Consider the following 23,819-nt stretch of genomic DNA (forward strand, 5'->3'; position numbering starts at 1 on the left):
CAGGTCTCTGTGGTATTCAGATAAATGAAGACAGACACACAGACAGCAATCAGTGAACTTTCCAGTCTCATTAGTATGGAAATTACTGGGGAAATTACTCATTAGTTTGATGTTGGATTTATTTTATCACATGATGCCTTAAAAAGGATTACTTAATTGCAAATTTTGTATGTGAGAACAAAGTTGTTGCATTCGGAAATAAATACTTCATATAATTATTACAGAGTTTTTGATGTCGCAGATACTGCATCAGGAACTGATTGGATAAGAATGGGTCACCATCAGTTCCTAATGCATTGCCTTCAGCATCTAAACAAGCCTCAGTGAACACTTCATGTTAGATATGCTGGGATGTGTTTATGGGTATAGAGTAAAAGAAGCACTCTTAATTTAACCCGGAAGAGAAATGTTTCTAAGAGACATGGTCCCCAAATGCTAAAACACCTATCATTAGTGTACACTCTTACAGATTTACCACTGAAACCAAAGAAGTAAGTCTAGTCCCATGTTTGTGCCTATAACACCCTGGTACATTCCTTGTTAAATATATTACTAAACAAAGCAACCTAAAGTTGCTGATCATTTTTATAACTTGGAAAAAAATTAATAGACAATTTTTGGATTCTTCTTATCTTTGCTTTTTTTGTTTGTTTTTTAACTTACGGGCTTATGGGGGTTAAATAGGTATTGCTATTTGAATAGGGATTATTTCCCACTATTACCACTAAAATAAATGTTATTATAAGAAAAAATGCTACAAAGCAATTACTATAAAAGATAACCTGTTGTTAAATTCTACTTTCAACTAGCCCAAAGTCATTTGTACTTCCAGCATTTTCTAGTTGAAGGGTCCAAGCAGTTTGACAAACTAACTCATTTTATTTCGCATACTAATTGACTTATCAAACATTGGCTGAACACCTATTGTATGGAAGCTACTATCCTAGGCACTTACTAGGATAGCAAAATCACTCTCCCAATGGCACTTACATACTAGTAAAAGGAGCAGACTAAAAATTAATTAAAATATTCTGTGCGAAATCAGGAGTTTCCAGAAGAATAACAGTCTTAAAATAGATAGGTTTTAACATGGATTGAACAATATTGTATACAAGCAATAATACAACTTTTGTGGATCATACTTATTAAATAAGTTTCATAAGCAATTTAATAAGTTACTTACCATATACTCTATGTTATATATATATATATATTTCATACACTCAGCTGAATATGTTCCCCAAAGGGAGAAAAGGCTACTATGCAGGATCTCTCAATAGTCATTCCTGTAGGTAATGTGATACATAAATGTAATGTTTATTAAATTTAAAAACAACCCAAATATGGCCATACAGCCCAGTACCAGTGGAGTGCTACATTAAAAGAAACATAGGCTAATGACCATAAGTAATTGTAAAAATAATGCCCAATTCTAGTCATATCTGACAAAGAACATTAAAGGAAAAGAAATTCATAAGCTTCAGCAATACTTCTAGGAATCTCCTTTCTTATTCTTAGTGCCCCCACAATTGCTCAGGAACCTCTGAATCTCAATTCTCTAACAGTTGCCAACTGCAAGACCCCAGCCCTCCTGGCTTTTTGTATCTTCTTTCCTCTCCTTTCCTTCCATCTCCCCAGTCCTCCCTCTGCCTCCCTTTCTCCCCCTCCCATATCCCACTTCCCTTTCACTCTCAAGACCCTACAGAATCAGACCCCTGGATTCTTTTCCAGTTCCTTCCATTCTTCCTTGCTTACCATACCCAGCTACTCCATTACCCCACTGCTCACATAGTTAGCTCTCTCACTTCAAGTCTCTTCAAGAACACTTTCCCTAACTACAGTATTCAAAATAGCAGCTCCAGGGCCCTCTGGCTGGCTCAGTTGGAAGAACATGTGACTTTTTTTTTTAATTTTATTTTATTATGTTATGGTAATCACCATACATTACATCATTAGCCTTTGATGTAGTGTTCCGTGATTCATCGTTTGCGTATAACACCCAGTGCTCCATTCAACACGTGCCCTCTTTAATACCCATCACCAGGCTAACCCATCTCCCCACCCCCTCCCCTCTAGAACCCTCAGTTTGTTTCTCAGAGTCCATAGTCTCTCATGGTTCGTCTCCCCCTCCGAATGCCCCCCCTTCATTTTTCCCTTCCTACTATCTTCTTTTTTTTTAAACATATAATGTATTATTTGTTTCAGAGGTACAGATCTGTGTACCTCTGAAACACAGAGGTTTCAGATTCATTGTGTAAGATTCTTACACAATTCACAGCACTCACCATAGCACATACCCTCCCCCATGTCTATCACCCAGCCACCCCCTCCCTCCCCCCCCCCACCACTCCAGCAACCCTCAGTTTGTTTCCTGAGATTAAGAATTCCTCATATCAGTGAGATCATATGATACATGTCTTTCTCTGATTGACTTATTATGCAGCCATAAAAAGAAATGAACTCTTGCCATTTGCAGCGACGTGGATGGAACTAGAGAGTATTGTGCTGAGCATGTGACTTTTGATCTTGGGGTTGTGAGTTCGAGCCCCATGTTGGGTGTAGAGATTACTTAAATAAATAAACAAACTTAAAAACAATAGGATAGCACCTCTTATTTCCATCACTCTCTATCCTCATGCCCAGCTTGATTTTTTTTTTCATAGTACCTATCACTACTTGACATTTGGTGTATTTTTGTTTGTTTGTTTGGGTTTTTTGAATTCTTTGTCTTCTTTACCAGAATGTAGGTAGCTTGAGGATGGAGACTGTGTAGTGTTCACTGTGGTATCCCTAGCATCTAGAAGATTTCCTGGCATATAGTGGGCTTCTAGTAATTGTTTGAATAAATGAGTTTTTTGTACTGGAAATCATCATTTTAATTATTCTTTTCAGAACAAAAGTACATACCTAAATAGGAAATTTTAGAAAGATTCTTAATTAGGTCTTCAGGCCTTTATCTCCAGTCTCTCCTGGGGTGGGAGAGGGTGGGAGGTTTTAGAATCAAGTCCTATATCTTTAAATACTATCCATATGCTAATGCATCACAAATTCACGTCTCTAGCCCCAACTGTTCCCTGAGCTCCAGACCAATATATCTAACTCTTGGATTGGACTGATTGGATGGAATGAGATCCTGAAAGTTGGAATGGGGACAGATGGAAGTCTCTGATGAAGCTGGGGATGAACCTCTAAATTCTGAGGCATTTGCTAGTAAAAGTGGCCTCTACACCTCCATCCCCTGCCTTACCTTGAGGGGATTAACCCTGTACTGTTTGGAAAAATTGAAATGGTCTCTACCGTGGTCGTTTCCATGCAAGACAATGCTGAGTCTCCTCAGGAGCCCCCACCCCTCTTTGCTTCTACACCTATAAGAAGACACAGTCCCAGCACTCAGCAGGCCCTTAAACGTGAGGTACAATGTGTCCCATGAGGATGTGTCTGTACTCCAGAAGAACAACTTGAGTTCTCTAACTTATATTGACAGAAATCCAGAGAATAGGTGTGAGAATGGATAATAAGAGTGTGGAGTAATGTTGGAAGGAACATAAGATTGTATCAGGTCAAATTTATTGATACAAATTCACTAAGTAGAGATTTTGAATTTAATATTGCAGAATGGAGAGTTAGAAAGGGCCCTAACAATTTGGTTGGTTGGCTAAAACATGGACCAAAAAGTGGTCTACAATAAGTGAGTTAGAAATGCCAGACTTACCTTGGTTTAATGTAAAGGAAGGGTTCAAAGACTTAGGGAGATTGGAAAGTTAGAGTGGATTTTTCATTTAAGACCTGCTCACCTACCCTGGGAGGGTCCAGAAGACCTATAAATTCGTGAGGGAACCCTAAATCCTTGAAGAGCTCTTCTCAGTAAATCAGATCTTACAGCGAGAACTGCTGTCACCGCATTGAGGGAACCTAAATATGAGGGGAATAATTGGGTCCCGGGTGATGCCAGTCACCAAAGGCAAGATGGGTACAGTTCCCATAAGGGACAGCAGATTCAAAGGGACAATCAGAATAGTTTAACTCATGTAGACTGTGGCATTGGCTAGTCAATCATGGTGTTCCTGGAAATAAAATACATAGGAAACCTTCTAAATTCTTACCTGTATAAGCAGAAAAGTTCTAGGTCAAGTGAACAAAAGTCTAATCTGAATCATAAAAAGTGACCACCCTCAATCAATTCCCAGACTTGAGCCATTTTACAGAAAGTAAAGCCTTGAGTGAAGGGAGGCTGGATCCCTTTGAGGAAGGACCCAAGTACACTATCAAAATTTTATACTGTTTATCTTTCTTCCAGTCATTCCCAAAGGGACCTACAGCCTTTTGGCAGAGTGTGCACTGGGGAAAGGAAATAATCAGACCTTTGGGGACTATGGATACTGGCTCTAAACTAACACTAATTCCATGAGAACCAAAATGTTACTGTGGTCCACAAATCAGAGTCAGGGCTTATAGAGGTCAGGTGTTCGATGGAGTTTTAGCTCAGGTCTGTCTCACAGTGGGCCCAGTGGGTACCTGGGCCCATCTTGTGGTTATTTCCCATTTTTCAGAATACGGAATTGGAATAGATATACTCAGAAACTGGCAGAATTCTCATACTGGTTCCTTGACCATAATTGGCTACTATGGTAGGAAAGGTTATGTAGAAGCCATTAGAACTATACCTAGGGAAACCTGGGTGGCTCAGTTGGTTAAGCATCAGACTCTTGATTTCAGCTCAGGTCATGACCTCAGGGTTGTGAAATCAAGTCCTGTGTCCAGCTCCATGCTAGGCTTAGAGCCTGCTTAAAATTCTCTCTCTCCCTCTCCTTTTGCCCCTCCCCCCTTTAGAAAAAAATTAAAGAACCATATCTACCTAGGAAAAATGGTGAACCAAAAGCAATGCCTCACACCTGGAGGAATTGCAGAGATTAGTGCCTTCATGAATGACCTAATAGAAGCCAAGAGTGGTGATTCCCACCACATCCCCATTCATTCTGCTAATTTGGCCTTTGCAAAAGACAGATGGATATAGAAGAATGACTGGATTATTGTAAACTTAATCAAGTTGTACCAGATGTGGTATCCCTCAGTACCTAGTATGCAGCTATTGATATGGCAAATGCTTTTTTCTCCATACCTGTCAATGGGGACCATCAGAAACAGTTTGCTTTCAGTTTTCTTCACTGTCCTACCTCAGAGGTATATCAACTGTCCAGCCCTATGACATAATTTAGTTCACAGAAATTTTGATCCCCTTTAACTCCACAAAATATCATACTGGTCCATTACATTTATGACATTATGCTGACTGACCCTAGTAAATGAGAAGTAGCAAGTATCTAGACTTAGTGGTAAGACATTTGCTTGTCAGAAGGTGGAAAATAAATCTGAAAAAATTTAAGGGCCTTTTACCTCAGTGAAATTTCTAGGGATTCACTGGTATAGAGCACATCAAGAGAGCTCTTCTAAGGTGAAGGATAAGTTGTTGTATCTGGGCCCTCCTACAACCAGTGCAGAGGCACAATGCCTAGTGGGCCTCTTTGGATTTTGGAGGCAACATATTCCTCTTTTGGGTGTGGTACCCAAGCCCACTTACCGAGTAATTGAAAAAGCTGCTCATTTTGAGTAGGGACCAGAATAAGAGAGGGCTCTGCAATAGGACTAGGCTGCTGTGCAAGCTGCTCTTCTACCTGAGCCATATGGTTCACAGATCCAATGGTGCCTGAAATGTCAGTGGCAGATAAGTATGTTGTTTGGAACCTGTGGCATATCCCTATAGGTGAGTCACAGCGCAGGCCCTTAGGATTTTGGTTCAAAGCCCTACTAACCTCCTCAAAAAACTATTCTCCTTTGAGTAACAGATCTTGGCCTACTACTGGACCTCAGTAGAGACTGAATGCTCTACCATGGACCACTAAGACCTGAGATGCCTCACAAAAACTGAGTATTAATCTGATCCAGCAAGCCATAAAGTTGGGCATGCACAGTAGCACTCCATTATCAAATGGAAGAGGTATATATATATATATATATATACACATATATGTGTGTGTGTGTGTGTGTGTGTGTGTGTGTGTGTGAGAGAGAGAGAGAGAGAGAGAGAGATCTGGCCTGTGCAGGCCCTAAAGACACAAGTAAGTTATATGAAGTGGCCCAAATGCCCATGGTCCCCCTTCCTGCTATACTGCCTTTTCTCTCCCACATGGCCTCATGGAGAGTTCCCTATATCCAGTTAACAGAGGATGAAACACTCAGGTCCAGTTTACAGATCGTTCTGGATGATATGCAGGCATCACCCAAAAGTGGACGGCTGAGCACTACAGTCTCTGGGACATTTCAAAGGATAGCAATGAAAGGAAATCCTCCCAGTGGGCAGAACTTCAAGCAGTTTACTGGTTGTTCACTTTGCTTGGAAGAAGAAATGGCCAGAAGTATAAATATATATTGATTCATCGGCTGTGGCCAGTGATTTGGCTGGATGGTCAAGGATTTGAAAGGAACATTAGAAAACTGGTGGCAGGGAAATTTGGGGAAATTAGACCTCTCTGAATGGGCAAAAAAAACATGACGATATTTGTGTCACATGTGAATATTCACCAAAGAGTGACCTCAACAGAGGAGGATTTTAATAATCAGGTGGATAAGAAACCCATTCTGTGGATACCAGTCAACCTCTTTCTCCAGCCACTCTTGTTATCACCCAATGGGCTCATAAAGTAGCCACGGTGTCAAGGATAGAGGGTTTGCATGGGCGCAGCAACATGGATTTCTATTCATCATGGCCAGCCTCACTACTGCTGAGTACCCAATCTGCCAGCAGTAGAGATCACCACTGAGTTCTCAATATGGCACCATTCCCTAAGGTGCCCTAAGGCACCAGCACCTGGTGACAGGTTGACTACGTTGGATTATCTCCATCATGAAAGGAACAGCATTTTGTTCTTACTGGAATAGACATTTACTCTGGATATAGATTTGCCTTCCCTGTATGCATTGCTTCTGCCAAAACTACCATCTGTGTGGGCTTAGAATGCTTTATCCACCATCATGTTATCCCACACAGCATTTTTTTCTGAGCAAGGGACTCATTTAACAGAAAAAGAAGTATAGCAATGGACCCATGCTCATGGAATTAAGTGGTCTTACTATGTTCCCCCCATCCCAAAGCAGTTTTCCTGACAGAATTGTGCAATGACCTTTTGAAGACTCAGTTACATCAACTGGTAATACCATGTAGGACTGGAGCAAGGTTCTGCAGAAGGCTGTATACACTCTAAATCAGCATCCGTATATGGTGTTGTTTCTCCATAACCAGGATTCACGGGTCCAGGAATCAAGGGGTGGAAATGGGAGTGGCACCACTCACTATCACCCCTAGCAACCCACTTGCAAAACTTGTTTCCTGTTCCCATGACCTTATGCTCTGCTGCCATTAGAGGTCTTTGTTCCAGAGGGAGGAATGCTTCCACCAAGAGACACAACACTGATTCCACTGAACTGGAAGTGAAGACTGTTGCCCAACCACTTTGAACTCCCCATGCCTCTGAATCAACAGGCGAAGAAGGGAATTACTGGGCTGGTTGGGGTGATTGATCCTGACTATCAAGAAGAAATTGGGCTGCTACTCCACAGTGAAGGAAAGGAAGAATATGTCTGGAATACAGGAGATCCCTGAATGTGTCTTTTAGTATTACCATACCCCATGATTAAAGTTAATGGAAAACTACAACAACAATCTAGGCAAGACTACCAATGGCTCAGACCCTTTAGGTATGAAGGTTTGGGTCACCCCACCAGGTAAAGAACCATGACCAGCTGAGGTGCTTCCTGAAGGCAGAAAGTACAGAATGGGTAATAGGAGAAGGTAGTTATAAATACGAGCTTAACATTATCAGTTACAGAAATGAACACTGCAATTTTCATGAGTATTTCCTCCTTATTTTCTTATAAGTATGTTTGTGTATGTGTATTCATATATACATATATGCTTTGTATATACAAAATACACATATATTTTTGTTTTCTCTCTTGTTCCTTTATCATGTAACATAAGAAGTATTGCTAATTTTACATCATAGCACATAAGTTATAGGATATCAAGAAGAGTAAACTTTACTCAAGGGACTACTTCTAGGGAAGGGGTTTGTGCATTTTGGGTTATGTTGCAGGATAGCTCTATCATGTTAGGTGGAATGATAACCTTGTTATTATATTTATCTGGAGATTAAGCATCGATTAAGGAGATGCTCATGGGTGGCCACATTGACAAAGGGTGGACTGTGATAGTTTTTTGTGTCAACTTGACTGGGCTACAGAATGCCTACATATTTGATCAAACATTATTCTGAGTGTGTTTGTGAGGACATTTTGGGATGAGATAAACACTTGAATCAGGAGACTGAGTAGAACAGATTGCCCTCCCTAAAGTGGATAGCCCTCATCCAATCAGCTGAAGGCCTGAATGGAAAAAAGAAGCTGACCTTTTCACATGTAAGAGGGAACTCCTCTTGCCTGACTACCTTGAGCTGGGACATCAGTCTTCTCCTGCCCTCATACTGGAACTTCCACCATTGGTTCTTCTGGATCCTTAGACTGCCAACTGCAGATCTAGGACTTCTCAGCCTTCATAATTATGTGGGCCAATTTCTTATACAAATCTCTCTCTGTCTCTATGGATAGGTAGATAAATCAATAGATCCTTTTGGTTCTATTTTTCTGGAGAACACTAATGTAGTTAGCACCTCCATTTGGATAGACAACCTTAACATGACCAGAACATAAATTATTTTTTGGACTCACAAATTTGCCATTTCACTCATCTTCACCATCTCAGCTAAAGGCACTGACATCTGTCTAGTTGTTCAACTCATGATGCTGGGATTCACCTTGATTCCTTTCTATGTCATTCCCTCCAGCTCATCCCAAAAATAGGCCATATCTGACAACCCTCATCATCACCACTGCTTCCATCATAGTCCAAGTTCCTCTCTCTCTTATACTTCTGCAAAAACCTGCTATGTTTTGCATAGCAGGGAGACACTGTTTAATCGTTAAGAGTGAAAACTCTAGAGTCAGAATGCTCCACTACTTAGAGAGTGTTATTTGGCAAGTGGCTGGGCTTCTTGTGCCTCAGTTTTCCCATCTGCAAAATGGAAATGATAACCTCATGAGAAGGTTATGAAGATGAGAGAAGACTATGCATCTAAGTGCTTAAGGCAGTGTGTGGGATAAAATAAGCACTCAAATGTTAACCATTAGTATAATGATTATTCATTTATTACTTTATTACTATTGCTAAGTGTGTGTATGTGTGTGTGTGTTTCTCAAATCCATTCTCTCCCTAGATAGCTGGAGTAACTGTTAAAAAAGGGAGGGGGCATGACTTAGACTTACTGTGGTGATCATTTTGCAATATATACAAATATTGAATCATTATGTTTTAAACTTGAAACTAAAGAAAGGAGCCCATATATTATATATATATATATGCGCCTTTAGGTAGAGAGAAGAAGCCACTATCAAATCATAGATAGCATGGTTGGGTATGGGAGTGTAGGAAAAAATATTCTAACTTCTTTCCTCCTCTTGCATTTTGAGCTCCATCTAGCGTCTCCTGTTGGCTAAACTCACCTGGATGGCAAAAGAGCCCCAGACAATAGTCTGAGAGGTGAGCCTACTGACACACAGAAGAGTAGAAAGTATATATGGAAAGGTAAATGCAAAATTTCCAGTACAATTCATCACTTTTGCTCCTCAACATCGTCTCCTGTCCTTTATCTGGATGAAAAACTCAGGTACCTAACATAGCTGACACAAAGGTCCTATAATCATTGTATTGACGCTGGGTATGATGTTAATTCATACCCAGTTTACACCTACCTCAAACCTAAATTGTAAAGTTAGTCACCACCAGTGCTCTTCAAAAGAGGTAGCAGAAAAAGGGAAGGAAAAGAAACAACTTTTTTTCAAACATAGTTCTGTTAAGCTGAGCACTGAGACTCCCTGGGTTTTTTTAAACCACTACGCCAGCATGCACTTCCTTGTACTGTCCAAGGTGATTGCCCTCAATTACCAAGGGGAAATTGGGTTGCTTCTACACAATAGGGGCAAGGAAAACTATGTCTGGAACCCAGGTGATTCACTGGAACGCATCATAGTACTCCCAAGCGCAGAAATACTGGTCAGTAGAAATAGCAGTGACCCAATAAAGACAAGACTACCAAAGACTTGTGTCCTGTAGGCACAAACATTTGATTCACCCACCTGATAAAAATTCCTGACCAGCCAAGGTTCTGGCAGAGGGTAAGGAATAGAACCGATGTTATGATTATCAACATAGGCCTATGACCATCTACAGAAGCAGGAACGGCAGCAACCTCCAATTTCACAGAATTATGACTTCAGTTCCCTGGTAGAAATCGATATGAGGAAGTGGATACTCTGTTGGATACTAGGATCTCCAAACCCACCCAGCCCAAGGCTTGAAGGAGAAGAAACAATTCCTTAAGTGGAATATTAAGTAAAATGGTAAGAGAGGCAATTCCCATCCCCATGCCTCAAACATGAAGAGTACAGTGCCCAATGGATTGAACAACCTGCTCTAGAATGTTCTTTCTTCAATCTTTACACACCTGGTTCTTATTTCCAGACTCAGCTCAAATGTGAGCTCTTCAAAGCAGTCTTCCATGACCACCTGTTGTGTAAAGTAATGCATTCTCCCCACCTTTACACACACATTCACTCTATGGTATGTTTTATTTCCTTCTTAGCATTTCACACACTCTGAAATTATTTTTATCTCCTTGTTGATTCTATTTCTTCTTCACTCTAAGAAGCCTGTGACTTTGTCTTATTTCTTCAATATCTAGAACAGCTCCTGGTATATAGAAGATGCTCCAAAAATACTTTTGAACACCATAAAGACTGATGGCCTCTAAGAACATAAGGCAAGAGGGAACCACATGCCAAAGTTCAAGTGTAAGCCAGATCCTGGAGAAGGAGCCCTTTCACTACAAGGAGAAACTCAAAAGTATATTTCTAGAACTGAAAAGAGCATTCTAAGACATTCTGTGATTATTTGTACTCTCTATCTTAAAGTGACAATGATGGCATATGGAATCAGAAAAGAAATACTTAAGTAATGCTTGAATTTAATTATGGGGACAAAATGAAAATATGGATTTGGGGGAGAAAGAACACTAGATGTGACCCATATTGGCTTTAGTATAGCCTTTCTTTAAAAAAGAGGAAAGGTGCAGTTTGGAACATGTGGTGTGATAAGGACTTGCTTACATTATGAGGACTGTGAAGCTATTTGTGAGGTCTGTGAGAAGGGCTGTGTCCCATTCCTCTGTATCATGCCACCACTTAGCAAAGCTCCGGCAGTAAGAATGGGAGGTGGAAGAGTTTGAGAAACTTTAGGAAATGCTTTTGCATCCACATCACAGGATTGAAGTCAGGCCATACCCAGCTACTAAATGCCACCATGGAAAATGCACCATCTGAGGTACCTTTCATTTCCCTAGGAGGCAAATGACAGACCAAAGTGCTGTAACTTCTCATCCATTTGACGAAACAGTCCCAATCCTGTTCTGCTTATTTGGACCAGACATGTCTGTTCCCCATTGTTAACTCACTGAACTGGACTTAGAAACAATTTGGGAATGGGGACCGTGGCCCATATCACATCAATCACAGATTTGAAAAAAACAACACACAAACACACACACACACACATGCAAGTACCCGAGTTTATAAATCATAGGCCCTCCGAGAACCCACGTGACATCCCATGTGCTGGATGGTATTTCTGAAAGCTCTGAGAAAGCTGAAAATCATACACAGGCAAGCAAGTCCCTGCTGAATACACATCTGAGGAGCTGTGCATGCATTGTTTATTCCAGCAACTTTATGGAATAAATCACACAAAACAAATTAGTTTCAGATGGTAGGATATGAATAGCTTATGTACAGTATAAAGGAAAGTGAACTCCCACTTTTGACCCAACTACTTCCCATCTCAAGCATCTCAGAATCCAGATGCAACTAATTTTTGAAAATGCAATGGAGATCAGCAAGTTAATAATTGGTGAGGATTGGAGATTTTAAAAAGCAATTTATGAGTATTGTTAACTCATTATGTTGTCCTACGAATTTTAGTTGTGTGTGAAACCATGGGTAAAATTGGACCCATCCTTTCTCCTTCCCTTCATTATGCATAATAATAAAAAAAAATCTCTTTGTGGGGCACCTGGGTGGCTCAGTCAGTTAAGCATCCAACTCTTGATTTTGGCTCAAGTCATGATCTCAGGGTTGTGAGATCAAACCCCAAGTTGGGCTCCGTGCTGGGTGTGGAACCTGCTTAAGATTCTCTCTCCCTCTCCCTTGGCCCCTACCCCTGCTTGCACTCACTCTTGCTCTCTCTGTCTCTCTCTCTAAAAACAAACAACAAATCTCTGTGACACTTCCTACCTGTACAGAAATTCCATAATAGATTTGCCTCAACACACACTTAAATTCCTCACTGCATACCATACTGGAATAATCTTTTATATTCCTCAAAGAGACATAATATCTCCCTGCCCCTACCACTAATCTCTTTTCTTTTTAATTAGCCCAGTAAAATTGACTTACTTTGATGTATATTTCTATGAATTTTCCTACTTGTATAGAGACATGGAACCACCACTGCTGTTCAGGGTATAGAACAATTCTATCACCCCCCAAATTCTCTGACGCTACTAATTTATAAAGCAGTACCTTTAACCACTGGTAACCCATTGATCTGTTCTCTTTCACTAAGGTTTTATCTTTTCAAGAATGTCATATAATGTTTGTCATGTAACTTGTCACTCATCAAAAATGCCTTTGAGATTCATCCAAATTGTTCCTTATCTTAATAATTTGCTCCTTTTCGCTGCTGAGGAGTATTCCACTATATGAATGTATCACATTTTTTTATCCATTCACCCACTGAAGGATACTTGAGTTACTCTCAGTTTGGGGCAATTATGAATACAACTGTTAGAAGCAACCGAGAAGGTTTGTTGTGAACATAAGCTTTCACTTACTGGGTCACATGATATATACAGGTTTGACTTATAAGAAACTGCCCAACTTTTTCCAGAGTGGCTGTACAAAATGTCTTTTTCATAAGTAAAATAATAAAAACTATTAAAAGTGACCCCCTGACAGCTTGTTCATTCATGTCTAGGTGATTCCAACAATATTATTCACCATGATAAAATATTGTCCCTAAAAAATCAGAAGCATTTGACTTCTTTTCATTTTTAAAACTTGAATCAAGTTTTTAATACTTTAACATGTTGTTTTAAACAAAATTAGATGCTTGAAAACTGTAGAAATATAAAGCCTGAGGAATCTACTTATAAACAAGGAAATTTTAATGAGAGAGGGAGAACTGGGGAAAGTTTTCATCACAGCAAAGTTTGAGCAATTTAACCCAATGTCAGACGCATGAAGTCCAATTTTCAATTCACAAAGAAGCCTCCCCCTCCCTTCCTCCAAAAACTTCCACCCTAGGCTAATTATAAAAGAAGAAAACAGAACATGAGCTCCAGCCAGAAAAGATTCACAGCTGCCACTCTTTAGTTGCTACTTTAATGGAAAACACATGTGCAAGATACCACCCAGGAGACAACTGTGCTCTGACAAAAGGATTGTCACCAGAAAATGAGCCACGTGAGAGGGCTTATTCTCTTGGATAGGCTGAACCCAGAAAGAAGGTCGATAGCATTATTGTTCTTGTATAAATATGTGCTGGTCCAAAGATGAGATGCTGGGACAGAAATTAATCTGTAGCAACAAAGTTGAAAGGCAACGACCTGATTTAGTCCTCAACACTTCTCATCTCATCCACATGCCCTGCACTCAGTTTATCATCAGATTTGAGGAGTTCTTAGCAAAGTTAACGCAAGGAGAAATCCGGCAAAGGAACTGGAAGGAAGGGCATAATGACGACTGCAATTATTAAATAATACCTTTAATACGCATTGGCTGCCTCCTATTATAGGTAGCCACCACTGTTCCAAGTGCTGTGCGCACAGTATTTTATATATATATATATATATATCTCCCTGATTTACAGGATAGGGGTTATGTCCACTGCATTTGGTTAGGCTGCCATAACAAAATACATAAAATGGCTTGAACAACAGGAATTTCTCACAGTTCTGGAGAAGAATGCGATCCAGGTGCCAGCCATTTAGATTCTTGATGAGGGCTTGCAGATGGCCACCTTCTAGCTATGTCTTCACATGGTGGAGAAAGAGAGAGAGAGAGAGAGAGAGAGGAAGCAAGCTCTCTGGTCTCTCTTGTAAGACTAATCCCATCATGAGGCCCCCACTCTCATGACTTCACCAAAGCCTAATTATCTCCCCCAAACCCTTTCTCCAAATACCATCACATTGGGGTTAGGGCTTCAACATATGGATTTGGGGGAATACAATTTAGACCGTACCACCCACTTTACAAATAAATGATGTTTTGAGAGGTTATGGAGTTTATAGTGGATCATTCAGTCAGCAATCAGTCAGCCCTTGAACTTGAATCCAGGGATGTCTGACTCTAGAGAATAATTTCTACTATTTATTGACTGCCCACTAAGGACTGGGTGAATCTACAATATCTCTAATCTTCACAGAAAATCTTGCAAGTTAATATTCTTCCCATTTAGAGATACAGAAATTCTGGCCCAACTGGAACCTTCTGAACCTAATTTACTACACATAATGTATCTTAGTGGTTCTAAAAGTATAGTCCTCAGACCAGCATTATTGCCATATTTATGTGGAAATAAAATAGAAATGCAGCTTCTTAGGCCAAATGGAAAACCTACTGAATCAGAAACTCTGGGGGTGGTGTCCACAATGTGTGTTTTAACATGCCTTCTAGGTGATTCTGGGCCATGTTGAAGTTTGAGAACCATTTGTTCCATAAATTTATTAGAATAGTTAATACATTCAAAACTAATAATAAGTGGTATATCTGAGATTCAAATACAAATCTATTTGGTGCCAAACCCTGTGGCCTTTTGCTAAACTATACTGCCCCAAACCAACATTACCAAAGGAAGATCTTGAAGCTGGAACATATTTTAAGGGTGACCATAGAGCATAATTCTGAATTCTGCTTTGCCACTATAATGCTAACCAGTTCTCCTACCTACAGTAATGTGATATAGAGAAATATCTAAAGGACAGCTCCTGAGAATTGACAATGATGCATTCCACTGATCAAAAAACACCTTATGGTATGAACTAGGAAACCAAGCTTTGTGAAATTTTAATTTGGGCCTGACAATTTTGTATCCCACTTAGTGAAAATGAGAAATAATCTAGTATAGGGAAACAGTATAGAACAAAGTTATTTCTTTGAAAAAGTGAATTTCACCCCCCTTTGATTTATTTTTATAAGTCATGTTTAATTTATCAAATCAGCCACTGCTTTATCCATATGGAGTTACTATATAGTTACACCATTTTTCCCTCCAAGGAACAAGACCATTTTGAAAGTGGATAATTTACAGAAAGAGATAAAAATCTGACTTTAATAGAAATGGTTAATTTTCAGAGAGTGGTGAATAAAGGTGCTTGGATCTCACACCAGGACCTTTTAAAATCTTTGCAAAGTCAGAGCATTTTGGAAAAAGTTACTTCTAATAAAAATATCATCACCTATACCTATAATCAATATCACCTCTAAAAGATGTTATTTATTAAAAATATTAATGAATATTGCTAGTCACTGTTGTGTTTTACGTATAGTAAAGCTCATTTAATCATCACAAACATGTGAAGTTGGTTCTCAGATTATTCCCATTTCAAGGTGAGGGAATTGAGACAGAGCGAGGTTTAGTAACTTGCCAGATTAAGCCTATTAAAGAGCACTTGCAGGACATTCATTCAAACATGAATGCTTGACTCAGGATGGATGGGCTCAGTGTTGCTCTGCATCTGGATTAGTTCCAAAGGCCCATCTGTGAGGCTGCCTGACCCCTGGGTGGGACAGTGTGGCCTTCATAGCCTTGGCACTCCATCGGGATAGAGTGAAGAAGAGCAGCAGTGAGATGGTGCAGCAGATCTGACAGTCCCCTCGCTCTAGTGAGAGATCAAAGTGATCAAGGGACAGAGTGGGAACTATAGTTCTAGTGGCCTGTTTGTTTTCCACTTGATTCTTGAAAACAAACCTATTAATCATTTAGTTTGTGGTTTTCGTAATTTCACTGACTCAACACATTTGAGTCAATGAGGCAAGGATTAGCATGAACTGTGGACATTCAAACTTCTCATATGGAAGAAAATTGAAATCCTTTAAAAACATTATCACCAGCCACCATAAAGATATTCGTGTTTTTCTGCTCCAGAGTTATAGATGGGTGTGACTTAAGCCCTAATTGGGAAAGACTTTATGTGATTTGTAATAGCAGATATTCTTTTAAGTAGACTTCCCATACTCTTTTATTCCATCTACCAAAAACAAAAGCTGTTTTCAGCAGAGCATGTGGAGGTGAAAAGGGCTTTCCAAAGAAACTGTTGTGTGTGATTTTTTTTTTTTTATTCTGTCCTGATTTGGGAAGTTCATCGAGCCTAAGATCATTGTGTGCAGCTGACAGGAAGTTTGCTTGGTGGCTTTTGCCTTTCACACCCCTGCTCTCTTTATCTAAACAGACAGATTTCCCACTTTCATTCATTTCTTCCTCCCTTCTTCCTTCCCTTCACAACACCTCCACTCTGCCCATCCAAGTCTGATTCTAGTCATTGACACCAGAAGGAACCCTGCTGGGAAGGGAGGTAAAAGTTCTATAATGTCCAGGGGCTTTTAGTGCAGTGATTAATTTATCATTTGTCACCACAGGTCGAGTTCAGACTCTTCAAAACTCTGTAGATGGAGAGCCTCCTATTTTGACTCCCTCTTTCTTTCTTTGTAAGCCTTTGAGCTCATTGTATATACTGGCAGCTCCATATAGAGGGAAGACCCAGTCCTTGCCCTTAAGAAGCTCAAGTTTGCCTGGGGAGGGGTGGGTGGATTTATGGGCAACAACAGCCCCCCCTAGTTTATCTGAAACCAAGCAGATTCATTTAGAAGGCAATTTCTCTTAAAAACCTTTATGAAGGTCAAGCCAGGCATCCAATTCACAAATCTCCCTGGTTCAAGATTGGTAAGCTTTCTGATATAAAATGATGAGCTTTGGAATCAGATCTACTTAAGTCCAAGTCCCAACTCTGCCTTGGACAAGCTACTGAGTCTCATAGAGTCTCAGTTCTCAGTACTATAAAATGGGAATGAAATCCATCTCAAGAGTCTGCATGAGGATTAAATGAGAAAATGTCACACAAAGCACCTGGCATAATTCCTAGTACACAATAAAGGCTTGTTTCCCTTTTCATTTTCCTCCTCTATTCCCAGACCTCACAGAAAGAGGGGTGTGGCCTCTAATAAGAGGACATGAAAGAGGTACTAATGATATTAAACACTTCGCTGTCACCTGCTACATCCCAGGCACCATTCTAAGCACTTACACATTTTAACTCCTTTGATTCTTCCCCCCAAACCTTCTGAGATAAGCACTATTATTATCATCTCCATTTCATTGATAAGGAAACTAAGGCACAGAGATACCAACTAACTTGCCAAGGTCCCACACACTGATTCATACTTGAGTTATCGAGCTCTTAACCATCACACTATCAGGAGGCAGATCATGAGAAAGGAGCTAACTGCATCTGGAATCTGAGTATACAAACTGGCAGTCCTCAGATAATGGGCTCTGTTTGGTTGGCAGTATTTTAACAATCAGGAGAGTCCACATTAGAGCCTACATTTCTGACTTCTCTCAAAAAAGTCTGGAAGATCTTGGGACGCCTGGGTGGCTCAGTTGGTTGAACAGCCCACTCTTGATTCCAGCTCAGGTCATGATCTCAGGGTCCTGGGATCGACCCCACGATGTGCTCCGTGCTCCGTGCTCAGAGCAAAGTCTGCTTGTCCTTCTCCCTCCCCCTGCTTGCTTGCTCGCTCGCTCTCTTTCAAATAAATAAATAAAATCTTTTTAAAAAAATTGGAAGATCTGGCAATATGCAGCCCACATCATTGTAGCAATAAGCCACTGACTGATGACTACTCTCTGGACTAAACATGTGTTCTCCTATTCAGCATAGTCACTGGTGCTCACAGTGGTATTAAGTAGGCCGTGATTCACTTCTGACCTGCACATGCATTTGAACTTGTGATCCAGAATGAGGCAGTGCTCTAAAGATAGCCTTGTCCATAAATACACAGAAACTATGTTCAATAATGTACACCCAATGGTCGAAATGTTTGAATGACATGAAGGAACAAATGAATGCAGGAAAGAAGTCTGAGTAAAAAGCAATCAACAACCACATTCAAATCACAACGACTTACATACGGTGGATCAGCTTTCAAGCCATATGTGCAAGACTTGTAGTAACACCTGTTCCTCTCCACATTTCCACACCTAAACAAAAAGCAAAAAATGCAGTTTTCCTTTTAGGCCATGGGGCTAAAAACCATTTGCCTTCAATGTTAAAAACATCCTTCTTTGTTTGGCATAGCTAGACAAGGTAGTTTAAATTTTCCTGTACTACTTAATTCAATCAACAACTTCTAAACCATTTTTTTCTTCTTTTAGCTCTTTAGGCTTTGGTGATTGGCATGATCTTGGAGAACCAACAGATATATAGCAAAACTCTCCTAGAAACCTGGAAAATGGGGGAAGGGGAAGGCATGGAGCCTTCTCTGTATAAGCCTATGAGAGAAGAGGAATCACTTCAATTTACAAGGAAAAAACTGAGACCAAAAAGTTATCCAAGACCACATAGCCAGCTAACCCAGCATATTCTGAACCTAGTCTATATTCTTTCTTAGACTTCATACTACCTTCCTCAGAGCCTATCAACCTAAAAATCCTGTTTAAAGAAGTGATCTATGGTATCACCATTTGTACCAAAATGATATCACACATTTAAAAGTCTTCCTAACAGATATATCTTTGCCCAAGAGGGAGTTCTAATATTACTCACCAATGACCCTGCCTTTGTAACATCTGAATTGTTTTTTGTTTTACCTTCCTGGTTTTATTAAACCCAGTTTTATTAAACTGAGATCAGAATAAACTCATCTTTTTACCAGTTTATAATCACTTTATTTTACTATGAACCTGCAGTAATGCTTATTGTATTTACAAATCACTAAGTGAAATTTTTAAAACCATTTTCCTCCTCTAATCTCTCCCATCCTGCTTTCTTAGAAGTACACAAAGCATTTCAACCACTCCCAAATTCCCTCTTGATACCCTTAATGATTCTGAAATATTTTGTTATTTCCTAAACACCACCCTAAAGACAAATCACTGGACTCCAGGCTCTTTACACTGCCAAGTTGAATAGAATTCAAATGTTCTATCTAACCAGACTCTAACTTAACAAAGACACATATAGTAGATGATGTGTAAGATATTCCGAAAATACCAAGGCAACAGGAAAAAAAAATCTCTGTCATCAAGAGGTCTTCCCAGAATTTCTTGTAATCTGAAGAATCATCTCTATCAGGACCCTGTAACCTGGTCATAGCACATATGTGTATATCCTTATAACTAATAACATAAGTCAACTTTGATCTTAGTAATGTTTATCTTAAGATTTCTCACATCCAAAACAATTAACAGTTCAAAATTTATGGTGGTTTCTCTAAACATCAGAGCATGCACAAGGACTTGAGGAGGGAAAAAACAAGGAAAATAATCTTATCCTGATAAAATAAAAATTTTAAATAAAATTATGAATCATTTAAAATACAATCTTGCATTTGAAAAAATAAAATAAAATAAAATAAAATCTTGCTTTTTAATTAACCATTCCACAGCATGGCATAAATGTGAAAACAGGACACAGAAAAGGCATTTTCTGAAAAGATATGGGACCCATTAGAAATTCCTTCTATTTAAAAAAAAAAAATGGCCCATGAAAGAACAGTTTTCAGAATGACCAAAGCATAACCAGGCACCTCTTCCTCTAGAAGCTTCACCAAAAGGCACACTTCTCCTTACCTTGGAGTTTTGATTCCAAAACCAGTTCTTGCCCAAGTTTACTGAGAGTTTTATTAAGCTTTGAGCCAATCTCACTTAGAAGATCTTTGGAGGCATTTAAAGTTTAAGGTAGGTCCTCTTATTATTTTCAGAACCTATGAATATAAAAGCAAACTATATAAAGATACATTAAAATGATGGAATTTATTTTTTTTCAAACAATAAGCTCCTTGAAGACAAGGATTCTCCTATTTTCCATCACTGTTGTTTTACCTAGAATAATGCGCAGCACATAGAAGATACTTAATAAATTCAGTACTTATATGAATAAACTGAAAAATTCTCACAAGACCAATGGGGCAGTTCTACAAACCTCTCTGCAGCCCTGCAATTTTCAAAGGCTTCATCATACAATTTCCCCATGGCTCTTCAGTTCACTAACCATAAAGCCACTTAACCTGAAAGAAATCCCAGGGACTAAAAAGTAGTTTGCCCTGTTCATCAACTCACATATTTACAGACTATTAGAGTTAATGAGGATATTGGAAGTTGCCTTTAAACTCTTCCTTTTTATATGAGGAAACTGAGGTCAAAGCTCTCAGGTTAAGGGACTTAGCCTTGATTATCCAGCTGAGAGGTGCCAAAGCCCTTCTTGTTATTTCTTATATCTACCTCTGCAATTCCCCCAAAAAGTACTTGTAGACTTGAGGATTTTATCTTTAATAGCCTCCCAGGAATCACCCATGACTTCCCCTTGAGGTATGGTGGAGGGGCCACAGTTTGAATACAATCTACCAAGAACCAGGGGTTTTGCTCAACCTAAAAATATGTGTTGACTGACTTGCAGGGTTTTGCTTTGGGGGAAAGATCTGTGGAGCCCACCTGAAAACTTGAAATGTTTTAATATTCTCACGTTATTTCATGAATAGCTCAAGGGTTGGGGGGTGGGGCAGATATGGTTTCCCGCAAGTATTGAGACAGAGAGGCAAAAACCTCCAATTTGGCCACAAGAGGGCAGCTACAACATTTCTTCCTTGATCTTCGCAGTTACAAACCAGGACAAACTGTACATTTCAGGGCCCAGCCTGCCATAGATCACTGATAGCACCTTTCAACCGAATCCTCAATATATCATATAACATTCTCTCACGATATTTCTTGAGACTTTTTTTGTTTTGTTTTTAAACAAATTATTTTCCGACTTCTTTCCAGATCTAGAGAGCCCTCTTTTAGAACTTTGTGCCAAGATGACCATCTACAAAGATCTTTGGAGACCAATAAATCGTTAGACTAATTTGGAAACCCACAGGAAAGGTTTTATTTTAATTATGTTTGACCCCAGATAAAAATAAAAACAGTAATAATCATCTGATTCCTCTACACTTAATAAAGCTTGTTCTAAGTGCTTTACAGGATTTGCCAAATATTTGCCTCATCTCATAGCCTTCATCCATCATTCTCATTTTTGTGATATCCTGACATCTTTCAAGTCAAAATTTATTGTGGAATTTTATCACTGAGCTAAACAGTGGGAGGTCTGCATATAAAAAGCAGAGATTAGTGATAGCTAAATTCCATATCCTTATAGTTCTACAAAAACATAAAGTCAAATTTATTTCGTTTTTTAGATGAGTAGAGTTGGGGGTTAATTTGAGAAGTAAATGGTAGGTTGTTTTGTGTGTGTGTGTGTGTGTGTGTGTGTGTGTGTACTCACTAACAATTACTGATAGCCAGTTTGGATGTTTACTACTTTGAATATGTACACAGATATGTATTTCTTTCAAGTTTTTTGTGAGGATTTCCCCCAATCATCCTATTTTAAATTGCAACCCCTCCCAATTCACACATATCCTGCCCCCATTCCCTGCTGTATTTTTCTCTCCATCATTTATCAACATCTGACATACTTTATATTTTACTTGGTTTCTGTAAATTTCCTCCTCAAACACCCTCTCCCCAACTAGGACACAGCCCAATGACAAAGGAAATTTTGTCTCTTTTGTCTCTTGCTGCGTTCTCAAAGCTTAGAATTGTATTTAGAACATCCTAAGAACTCAGTAATTCAGCAGCATGGTGAAATCACAAAAAAAATGGGAACATTTTTACTAGAAACTGATCTTTTTAAATCTCTGGTAGTGCCTAATTTGCTTCAGTACATTTAAGGAGACCTCCTTTAAATAACCCGCTTTATCAGAATTAAAGCATATTTCTTAAAGCAAGTACCTTAAACAATACTTGGGTTCACAATTATTGCTGAGAGTATTGCTGAATACTGAAAGTATTCTTGCTGAAAGTATCCTCTTGAATACTCAGACCTAGCTGGGTCCTGTTTCCCAGACAGGGAACCTGGACTGAATTCTCAGTGAACATGGTCCTTCAAGAGATGTCACCAGCATCACCTGAGCAAAGCAGTGGCATAAGGAAAAGAGCAGTGACTTAGCAATAAGGAGCTCCTAGTTCCGGTTCTGGTCCTGCCATTAGCTAACCAGGAATAAGATGATTCATTTAAACTGTCAGTGCCTTAATTTACCCATCCAAAAAATGGGTATAAGACCAGCCCAGCCTATATCAAAGAATTTTAGAGTCTCATGAAATAGTGAAATATGAAAGTATTTTGGTAAGTATGGAGTATTTTTCAAGGACAAAATGATATTAAAATCAGTGTTTCTTGCCCTCTGCTATGTAGTGCCACCATTTGGTGTAGCGAATCAACTGTATTTGATGGTTTAATGGATAGTTATATGCTAGATGCAGTGCTATCAGTCAAGAGACGTTTGTCAAGCCCTCCTTGGTACCCAGCCTCAGACCTTCTTCTTGCCACAGCTGGATATATTTGGCCCTGGAAGCTCTGCCCCATCCTGTCTCTAAGATATATTCTGATTGGAAACAGAAGGCATTTAAGGGAGCTCTAGCCCCATAACAAGGAATTCACATTTGTCACAGTAGTTAGTACAACCCTGATCATATGCGCCGCTGCTGATAACTAGGCACCTTCTTTCTTTTCCTACTGACAACCAGATCAGGAATTCACCTCCTCTTGGAAGCATTTTCAAGACATATTTGTCTTAATCCATTCAGGCTACTATAACAAAATATTTTAGACCAGGTGGCTTATAAACAAAAAAAATTCATTTCTCATAGTTTTGAAGGCTGGGAAGTCCAAGATCAAAGCACTGGCAGATTTAGTATCCGGTGACAATGTACTTCCTGATTCATAGATGGCTATCTTTTCACTGTGTCCTCACAATGGGGTTTCTTTTATAAGGATGCTAATCCCATTCATGAGGACCACCCTCATGACATAAGCACCTCCCAAAGGCTCCCCTCCAAATACTGCCACACTGAGGATGAGGTTTCAACGTTTAATTTGGGAGAACACAAATATTTAGTAAATATTGCTGAACAAATGATAAACGGCTTTATGCCAGTGTTCCCCTAGGTTTAGAGCTCTGCCAGGCTCTTGCCAATATTCCCTTCATATACACACCTCTTACCTGCTGACAGATTCCCTGATGCTGGCTGACCAATTAGCGCTGGACACTCCTGAGGTTCACCTCTTCCTCAACTCCTCCCACCACGCTATTTAACCACCTTTGGGATCTGTCATTGATTCCAACAGACTCTGTAAAGTCAACTGCTTGCTTTATATGTTCTTGGTTGCCAGACTCAGGGGATACCATGTTCTACTTGTCACCCTGTGCTCCCTCAGACCAACTAGAGTGGTTTATATCACCAGGGCCTGCCTTGCTTTGCTCCTGATCCAGCTCATGGC

The 23,819-nt window shown here is 39.6% G+C and overlaps 1 long non-coding RNA gene across 2 annotated transcripts in view; it reads right to left on the reverse strand.

Moving 5' to 3' along the window:
• Nucleotides 1-23,819, reverse strand: part of LOC112821565 (uncharacterized) — a 490,026-nt gene that overhangs the window by 152,656 nt on the left and 313,551 nt on the right. For both annotated transcript variants that reach the window (XR_012379824.1, XR_012379825.1), the window contains exons 6-7: nucleotides 20,069-20,202; nucleotides 18,406-18,478 (exon numbers count right to left, since the gene is read on the reverse strand). This is a non-coding gene — a long non-coding RNA (uncharacterized lncRNA). The remainder of the gene's footprint in view (nucleotides 1-18,405; nucleotides 18,479-20,068; nucleotides 20,203-23,819) is intronic.

The sequence above is a fragment of the Callorhinus ursinus genome, unplaced genomic scaffold (genome assembly GCF_003265705.2).
Source record: "Callorhinus ursinus isolate GAN/ISIS: 27379988/994484 unplaced genomic scaffold, GSC_fseal_2.0 scaffold10, whole genome shotgun sequence".
Taxonomy (NCBI): Eukaryota; Metazoa; Chordata; class Mammalia; order Carnivora; family Otariidae; genus Callorhinus; species Callorhinus ursinus.